The following is an 8,380-nucleotide window of genomic DNA, read 5'->3' as shown; positions in this document are numbered from 1 at the left end:
GAGGAGGACGTGAATAATTTGCCGGGTGTTAGCGATGGAAAGGTGGTAGGACTGGAGGGTCTTAATGACATTACTGTTACTAGAGAGGTGGTGCGCAACAGACTGGAGGGGCTGATTGTGGACAAGTCCCCAGGACCGGATGGAATGCATCCGAGGGTTCTGAAAGAAATGGCGGAGGTTATAGTGGATGCCTTGGTGGTTATTTTCCAGACGTCGCTGGATTCCGGGGAAGTGCCGGAAGATTGGAAAACGGCTAATGTTACGCCGTTGTTTAAGAAGGGTGCCAGGCAAAAGGCGGGGAATTATAGGCCGGTTAGTTTAACGTCTGTGGTAGGTAAAATGTTAGAATCCGTCATTAAGGAGGAAATTGCGAGGCATCTTGAAGGGAATTGCTTGATAGGGCAGACGCAACACGGTTTCATTAAAGGGAAGTCGTGTCTGACAAATTTACTGGAGTTCTATGAGGATGTGTCTAGGGCGGTGGATAGAGGAGAGCCGGTGGATGTGGTCTTTCTGGATTTTCAGAAGGTGTTTGATAAGGTACCTCACAAGAGGTTACTGCAGAAGGTCAGAGGACATGGAGTTGGGGGTAGGGTGTTAGCGTGGATAGAGGATTGGTTGTCAAATAGGAGGCAGAGAGTGGGGGTCAATGGGTGCTATTCGGATTGGCGGTTGGTGACTAGTGGGGTGCCCCAGGGGTCGGTGCTGGGGCCTCAGCTATTTACCATTTATATAGATGATCTGGAGGAGGGAACCGAGTGTAGGGTGTCGAAATTTGCTGATGACACCAAGATTGGGGGAAAGGCAAATTGTGCGGAGGGTGTGGAGAGTCTGCAGAAGGATCTAGATAGGCTGGGCGAATGGGCCAGGAAATGGCAAATGGAATTTAATGTTGGCAAGTGTGAGGTGGTCCACTTTGGTAGGAAGAATGGTAGGAAGGACTATTACTTACGTGGCGAAAAACTGCAGCAGGCGACGGTGCAGAGGGACCTCGGGGTCCTTGTGCATGAGTCGCAAAAACCCAGCCTGCAGGTGCAGCAGGTGGTCAGGAAGGCGAATGGGATGCTGGCCTTCATCGCGAGGGGGATTGAATATAAAAGTAGGGAGGTCTTGCTGCAGCTGTATAGGGCATTGGTGAGGCCGCAGCTGGAGTACTGTGTGCAGTTTTGGGCGCCGCACCTGCGCAAGGATATTTTGGCCTTGGAGGGAGTGCAGAGGAGGTTTACTAGGCTGATGCTGGAGTTGAGGGGGTTGAGCTACGAGGAGAGGCTGAATAAACTAGGCTTGTACTCGTTAGAGTTTAGAAGAATGAGGGGAGATCTCATTGAGACGTATAAGATGATGAATGGGATGGATAGGATAGAGGTGGAGAGACTCTTCCCGCTCAAAAAAGACAGTAGGACTAGGGGGCACAGCCTCAAGATAAAGGGGGGGCGGTTTAGAACGGAGTTGAGGAGGAACTTCTTCACTCAAAGGGTGGTGAATATCTGGAATTCTCTGCCCGTTGAAGTGGTGGAGGCTGCCTCGCTAAATATTTTTAAGAAGCAGGTTGATGGGTTTTTGATAAGAGAGGGGATTAAGGGTTATGGGGAGAGGGCGGGAAAGTGGAACTGAGCCACAACAGATCAGCCATGATCTTATTGAATGGCGGGGCAGGCTCGAAGGGCCAGATGGCCTACTCCTGCTCCTATTTCTTATGTTCTTATGTTCTTATGTCTTTCACTCATGCCCTTCGGGGAGGGAAATCTGCTGTCTTTACCTAATCTGGACTATGTGTGCTTCCGGGGCCACAGCATCGTGGTTGACTCTGAACTGCCCTCTGAGTGTAACTAAGGATGGGCAATAAATGCTGGCCAGCCCACAATAGCCATATCCCATGAATGAATTTAAAATATAGTAATGGCTGGGCATAGCAACAGCCACATCCCAGACAACAGCATCAACACAATGGCAAGACTAGGTATGATTACCTGACAGGTCATGGGATGCTGTTTGGGAAGCCACCCCTCAGATGTCTGAAATTTTCAGCTGTGGAACCGATGAGGGCCAACTGATGACGTTGAAGTGGGTGCCGTGGCAGATGGTAGAGTGGAGTCTCGGCTGTTTAGAGCTTTGCATTCATAAGAACATAAGAAGTAGGAGCAGGGGTAGGCCATCTAGCCCTTCAAGCCTGCCCCGCCATCCAATAAGATCATGGCTGATCTGAAGTGGCTCAGTTCCACTTTCCTGCTTTCTCCCCAAAACCCTTAATTCCCTTGCCTACCAAAAACCTATCTACCTGTGTCTTAAATATATTTAGCGAGGTAGCCTCCGCCACTTCAACGGGCAGAGAATTCCAGTGATTCACCACCCTTTGAGTGAAGAAGTTCCTCCTCAACTCCGTTCTAAACTGCCCCCCCCCCCCATTTATCTTGAGGCTGTGCCCTCTAGTCCTGCTGTCCTTTCTGAGCGGGAAGAATCTCTCTACCTTTACCCTATCCATCCCCTTCATTATCTTACATGTCTCTATAAGATCCCCCTCATCCTTCTAAACTCCAATGAGTACAAACCCAGTCTATTCGGCCTCTCTTCGTAGTTCAACCCCCTCATCTCCGGTATCAGCCTAGTGAACCTCCTCTGCACTCCCTCCAAGGCCAAAATATCCTTGCGCAAGTGCGGCGGCCAAAACGGCACACAGTACTCCAGCTGTGGCCTCACCAGTGCCCTGTACAGTTGCAGCAAGACCTCCCTGCTTTTATATTCAATCCCCCTCGCTATAAAGGCCAGCATCCCATTCGCCTTCTTGATCACCTGCTGCACCTGCAGACTGGGTTTTTGCAACTCATGCACAAGGACCCCCAGGTCCCTCTGCACCGTAGCATGCTGCAGCTTTTCACCCTTTAAATAGTAATCCCTCCTACTATTATTCCTGCCAAAGTGGATAACCTCACACTTGCTAACATTGTACTCCATCTGCCAGGTCCTTGCCCACTCGCTTAGCCTATCTAGACCCCTCTGCAGTCTTTCCACACCCTCCGCACAATTTGCTTTTCCATTTATCTTCGTGTCATCAGCAAATTTCGACACCCTACACTCAGCCCCCTCCTCCAGATCATCTATATAAATGGTAAATAGTTGAGGCCCCAGCACCAACCCCTGGGGCACTCCACTAGTCACCAACCACCAATCAGAATAGCACCCATTGATACCAACTCTCTGCCTCCTATTAGACAACCAATCCTCTATCCACACTAACACCTTACCCCCAATTCCATGCCCCCTAACCTTCTGTAACAACCTTTTGTGCGGCACCTTATCAAACGCCTTCTGAAAATCGAGAAACACCACATCCACTGGTTCCCCTCCGTCTACCGCACTAGTCACATCCTCATAGAATTCCAATAAATTCATCAGACACAACTTCCCGTTAACGAATCCGTGCTGCGTCTGCTCTAACAAACAATTCTTCTCAAGGTGCCTCGCTATTTCTTTGATGACAGATTCAAGCATTTTTCCCACAACAGACGTTAAACTAACCGGCCTATAATTCCCTGCCTTTTGCTTGCTACCCTTTTTAAACAGCGGCGTAACATTAGCCGTTTTCCAATCTTCCGGCACTTCCCCGGAATCCAGCGAGGTTTGGAAAATAATCACCAAGGCATCTGGTGCTTGGTATGGAGTGCTTACTCTCAAGCTCTGAACACTTGCTTTTCTCCATGAAATGGAAGTTCAAAGTCAAGCATGGAAATTAAACTCCCTTCAACAGATATGGACATGTTTTTCTGTGGTTTGTCTTAGCCCCTTGCTTTCTAAAAACACAGCAAATGTCAGCAGTGTGGTAGCTATGAAAGAACATGGTCACTACTTACTGGTTACATGGCACCTGGGCAGAAAGAGAATAGTGTTGCTGTCACACTAGCTCCTTCTTTGTACTGTGAAGTCACACTCGGACCAGTCCCTTCCATTGTTAAGAGAGTTGATTAGCTCAGTTGGCTGGTCAGATGGTTAGTGATGCAGGGCAATGCCAATAGCGTGGGTTCAATTTCCATACCGGCTGAGGTTACTGGTGAAGGCCTGCCTTCTCAACCTTCCCCTCGCCTGTAGTGTGGTGACTCCCAGGTTCATTCATCACCAGCTAGCTCCCTCTCAAGAAAAAGCCATGAGCAACATTTCATTTCATTTGAAGAGAGTGAAAGGTGCAGTGGGAGGTAAAGTGGGATGTACATCACTAGGTCATAGACAAACACCACTGCCCATATTTCTTCCACATGATCTGTGCACAACAGGGTATGAGCAGAAAATGTGTAAGTACTGCACAACCCTGTGTATGCCAGATCCAATTAAACTCAAATGTCACTTTGTATCATTTTTGTTTTTCCACTTCTAAAATAGAACGCCTACAGTGCAGGAGGCAGCCATTTGGCCCATCGAGTCTGCACCAACCACAATCCCAGCAGGCCCCATTCCCATAAGTTTACCCTAGCTAGTAAGGTTTAAATGTCAACAAAGATTGACAAAGAAGTTGATAAAGGAGGGTAGGAGAAGCTATGAGGCTGGGCTAGCACTTAATATAAAAAAGGATAGCAAGAGTTTTTATAAATATATAAAAAGGAAGAGGCTGGCTAGGGTGAACGTTGGTCCTTTAGAGGATGAGAAAGGGGACCTAGTGGTAGGGGATGGGGATATGGCTAAGGTCTTGAATAACTTTTTTGTTTCTGTCTTCACGGAGGAGGACGTGAATAATTTGCCGGGTGTTAGCGATGGAAAGGTGGTAGGAATGGAGGGTCTTAATGACATTACTGTTACTAGAGAGGTGGTGCTCAACAGACTGGAGGGGCTGATTGTGGACAAGTCCCCAGGACCGGATGGAATGTATCCAAGGGTTCTGAAAGAAATGGCGGAGGTGATAGTGGATGCCTTGGTGGTTATTTTCCAGACGTCGCTGGATTCCGGGGAAGTGCCGGAAGATTGGAAAACGGCTAATGTTACGCCGTTGTTTAAGAAGGGTGCCAGGCAAAAGGCGGGGAATTATAGGCCGGTTAGTTTAACGTCTGTGGTAGGTAAAATGTTAGAATCCGTCATTAAGGAGGAAATTGCGAGGCATCTTGAAGGGAATTGCTTGATAGGGCGGACGCAACACGGTTTCATTAAAGGGAAGTCGTGTCTGACAAATTTACTGGAGTTCTATGAGGATGTGTCTAGGGCAGTGGATAGAGGAGAGCCGGTGGATGTGGTCTTTCTGGATTTTCAGAAGGCGTTTGACAAGGTACCTCACAAGAGGTTATTGCAGAAGGTCAGGGGACATGGAGTTGGGGGTAGGGTGTTAGCGTGGATAGAGGATTGGTTGTCAAATAGGAGGCAGAGAGTGGGGGTCAATGGGTGCTATTCGGATTGGCGGTTGGTGACTAGTGGGGTGCCCCAGGGGTCGGTGCTGGGGCCTCAGCTATTTACCATTTATATAGATGATCTGGAGGAGGGAACCGAGTGCAGGGTGTCGAAATTTGCTGATGACACCAAGATTGGGGGAAAGGCAAATTGTGCGGAGGGTGTGGAGAGTCTGCAGAAGGATCTAGATAGGCTGGGCGAATGGGCCAGGAAATGGCAAATGGAATTTAATGTTGGCAAGTGTGAGGTGGTCCACTTTGGTAGGAAGAATGGTAGGAAGGAATATTACTTACGTGGCGAAAAACTGCAGCAGGCGACGGTGCAGAGGGACCTCGGGGTCCTTGTGCATGAGTCGCAAAAACCCAGCTTGCAGGTGCAGCAGGTGGTCAGGAAGGCAAATGGGATGCTGGCCTTCATAGCGAGGGGGATTGAATATAAAAGTAGGGAGGTCTTGCTGCAGCTGTATAGGGCATTGGTGAGGCTGCAGCTGGAGTACTGTGTGCAGTTTTGGGCGCCGCACCTGCGCAAGGATATTTTGGCCCTGGAGGGAGTGCAGAGGAGGTTTACTAGGCTGATACCGGAGTTGAGGGGATTGAGCTATGAGGAGAGGCTGAATAAACTAGGCTTGTACTCGTTAGAGTTTAGAAGAATGAGGGGAGATCTCATTGAGACGTATAAGATGATGAATGGGATGGATAGGATAGAGGTGGAGAGACTCTTGCCGCTCAAAAAAGACAGTAGGACTAGGGGGCACAGCCTCAAGATAAAGGGGAGGCGGTTTAGAACGGAGTTGAGGAGGAACTTCTTCACTCAAAGGGTGGTGAATCTCTGGAATTCTCTGCCCGTTGAAGTGGTGGAGGCTGCCTCGCTAAATATTTTTAAGAAGCGGGTTGATGGGTTCTTGATAAGAGAGGGGATTAAGGGTTATGGGGAGAGGGCGGGAAAGTGGAACTGAGCCACAACAGATCAGCCATGATCTTATTGAATGGCGGGGCAGGCTCGAAGGGCTAGATGGCCTACTCCTGCTCCTATTTCTTATGTTCTTATGTTCTTAGTCCGTGCCAGGAATCCAGGTTCAATTCTTGGCTTGGGTTATGGTCTGTGTGGAGTTTGCATGTTCTCCCCATGTCTGTGTGGGTTTCCACTGGGTTCTGGCTTCCTCCCACAGTCCAAAGATGTGTGGATTAGATGGATTGGCCATGCTAAGTTATCCCTTGGTGTAAATGCATGGGTTTTGGGAATAGGGTCTGGGTGGGATTGCAGTTGGTACAGACTCGATGGGCCGAATGGTCTCCTTCTGCACTGTAGGGATTCTATGATTCTAGTCTCCCGACACCTAAGGGGCAATTTAGCATCACCAATCCACCTAACCCATATATCTTTGGACTGTGGGAGGAAACTGGAGCACCCGGAGGAAACCCACGCATACATGGGGAGAATGTGCAAACTCCACGCAGACAGTGACCCGAGGCTGGGATTTGAACCTGGGTCCCTGGCGCTGTGAGGCAGCAGTGCTAACCACAGTGGTAAACCTCGCTTTCTATCTTGTCTCCACCTTCCCCCCACCACTGCCCAGCCCACCAGGGCCAACTGACACATTCCTACACTCTGCAACTTTGTTCTGCCATTTACACATTCCAATCTCTTAATGGATGCTCTTAGCACCATTCTCAGCCTTTATCACCCTCGTTTACATTCCCTCTGTCCTTTTGTCTGTGCCATTCTTATCAATTACAGCACCCTCTCCCCATCCTCATATTCTAAATCTTGTCTGACTTTCCTTGTCTTCTAAGGAAGGGTCACCCAGACTCAAAATGTTGGCTCTGTTCTCTCCACACAAATGCTGTCAGACCTGCTGAGATTTTCCAGCATTTTCAATGTTTGTTTCAGATTGCACAGTGTTTTGCTTTTATGTCAGTTTTCTGTGGCATGAATGTTGAAAACATAAATTACAGCATTTGAGCAAATATAGGTGAGAGTATCCAGCAGGGTTTGCTATTCTGGTTGGACATGTTCCTGGAGGTCAGATGATAAGATATCCCATCACATGCTAAGTAGTCAGGTGAGACTTGCAAATGATATTGCAAAGATGGGATTTGCTGCCCTTGAGTTCTCATTGTTTTGATTCTAGTTTTCTTTCCCATGTCCAAATGCACTCATTGTTATTGAGAGCAACTCTGCAAGGCTTTTCTGTAATGAGCCACATGTTCCACAGGAAGGCTAGAGATGGAGACCCAGGCTGGGGGTTGTGGTGGGGGAAGGTACAGTTAGGGAGGAGGCGGGGGAGGGGGTGGGAATGGTTGCTCACACCTTTCTTTGTCTTTTCCTCTCTCTTTCTCTATTGACTCAGGCATTCCCAGAAGCCCTTATGGAGTTGGCGGAAATATTTGGACTAATTTTCCAATTCCCGCATGCCACCAGTCCGTCACTCCTTTAACACCAAACATCTTATTACTTTTCAATTCATCATTATTGATGGCCCATCATTTAGCCACCAGCATCCTGCTCTCTCTATACAGTTCTCACCACCCACTCTGGTCATTGATAAAACTCACTTCAACAATTTCCTTCTGTTGTATCCTACATCCTCCAATTAATCTACCCTTTGGCACATTGTTTCCCAGCTCCCCAGTTTCACATTTGGGGGTCATCCTAAAGCTGCACTGGGGAATCCCTCTTGGAAGTTCCCAGGTAAAGGTTTACCTGACGATTGTCCAGGAAGTACTAACTTCCTCTGGGTAATTGTACTGGGCTGGGAACCATCCGACAAAGTGATTTAAATCACTATCTTTGGATAGTTCTGTCAGTTTTACAATTATGGTTACTCTGAAAGAGTTTGAGGAAAGAAAAGCACTTCTAACTTCAGTGTAACCATTTTACAGACTCAGACCAAGTCCCGTACTGTACACCCCCATCTTCCCCCCCCCCAACTGATGTCTGAACACCCTCCTGCCCCCCCCCCCAATGTCTGAGCCCCCCCTTGATGTCTGAACCCTCTCAAGGTCTGAATCCACCC

The sequence above is a fragment of the Carcharhinus amblyrhynchos genome, chromosome 21, assembly GCF_965287045.1.
Source record: "Carcharhinus amblyrhynchos chromosome 21, sCarAmb.v2.hapA, whole genome shotgun sequence".
Taxonomy (NCBI): domain Eukaryota; kingdom Metazoa; phylum Chordata; class Chondrichthyes; order Carcharhiniformes; family Carcharhinidae; genus Carcharhinus; species Carcharhinus amblyrhynchos.
Note: the sequence above shows the minus strand (reverse complement) of the source record.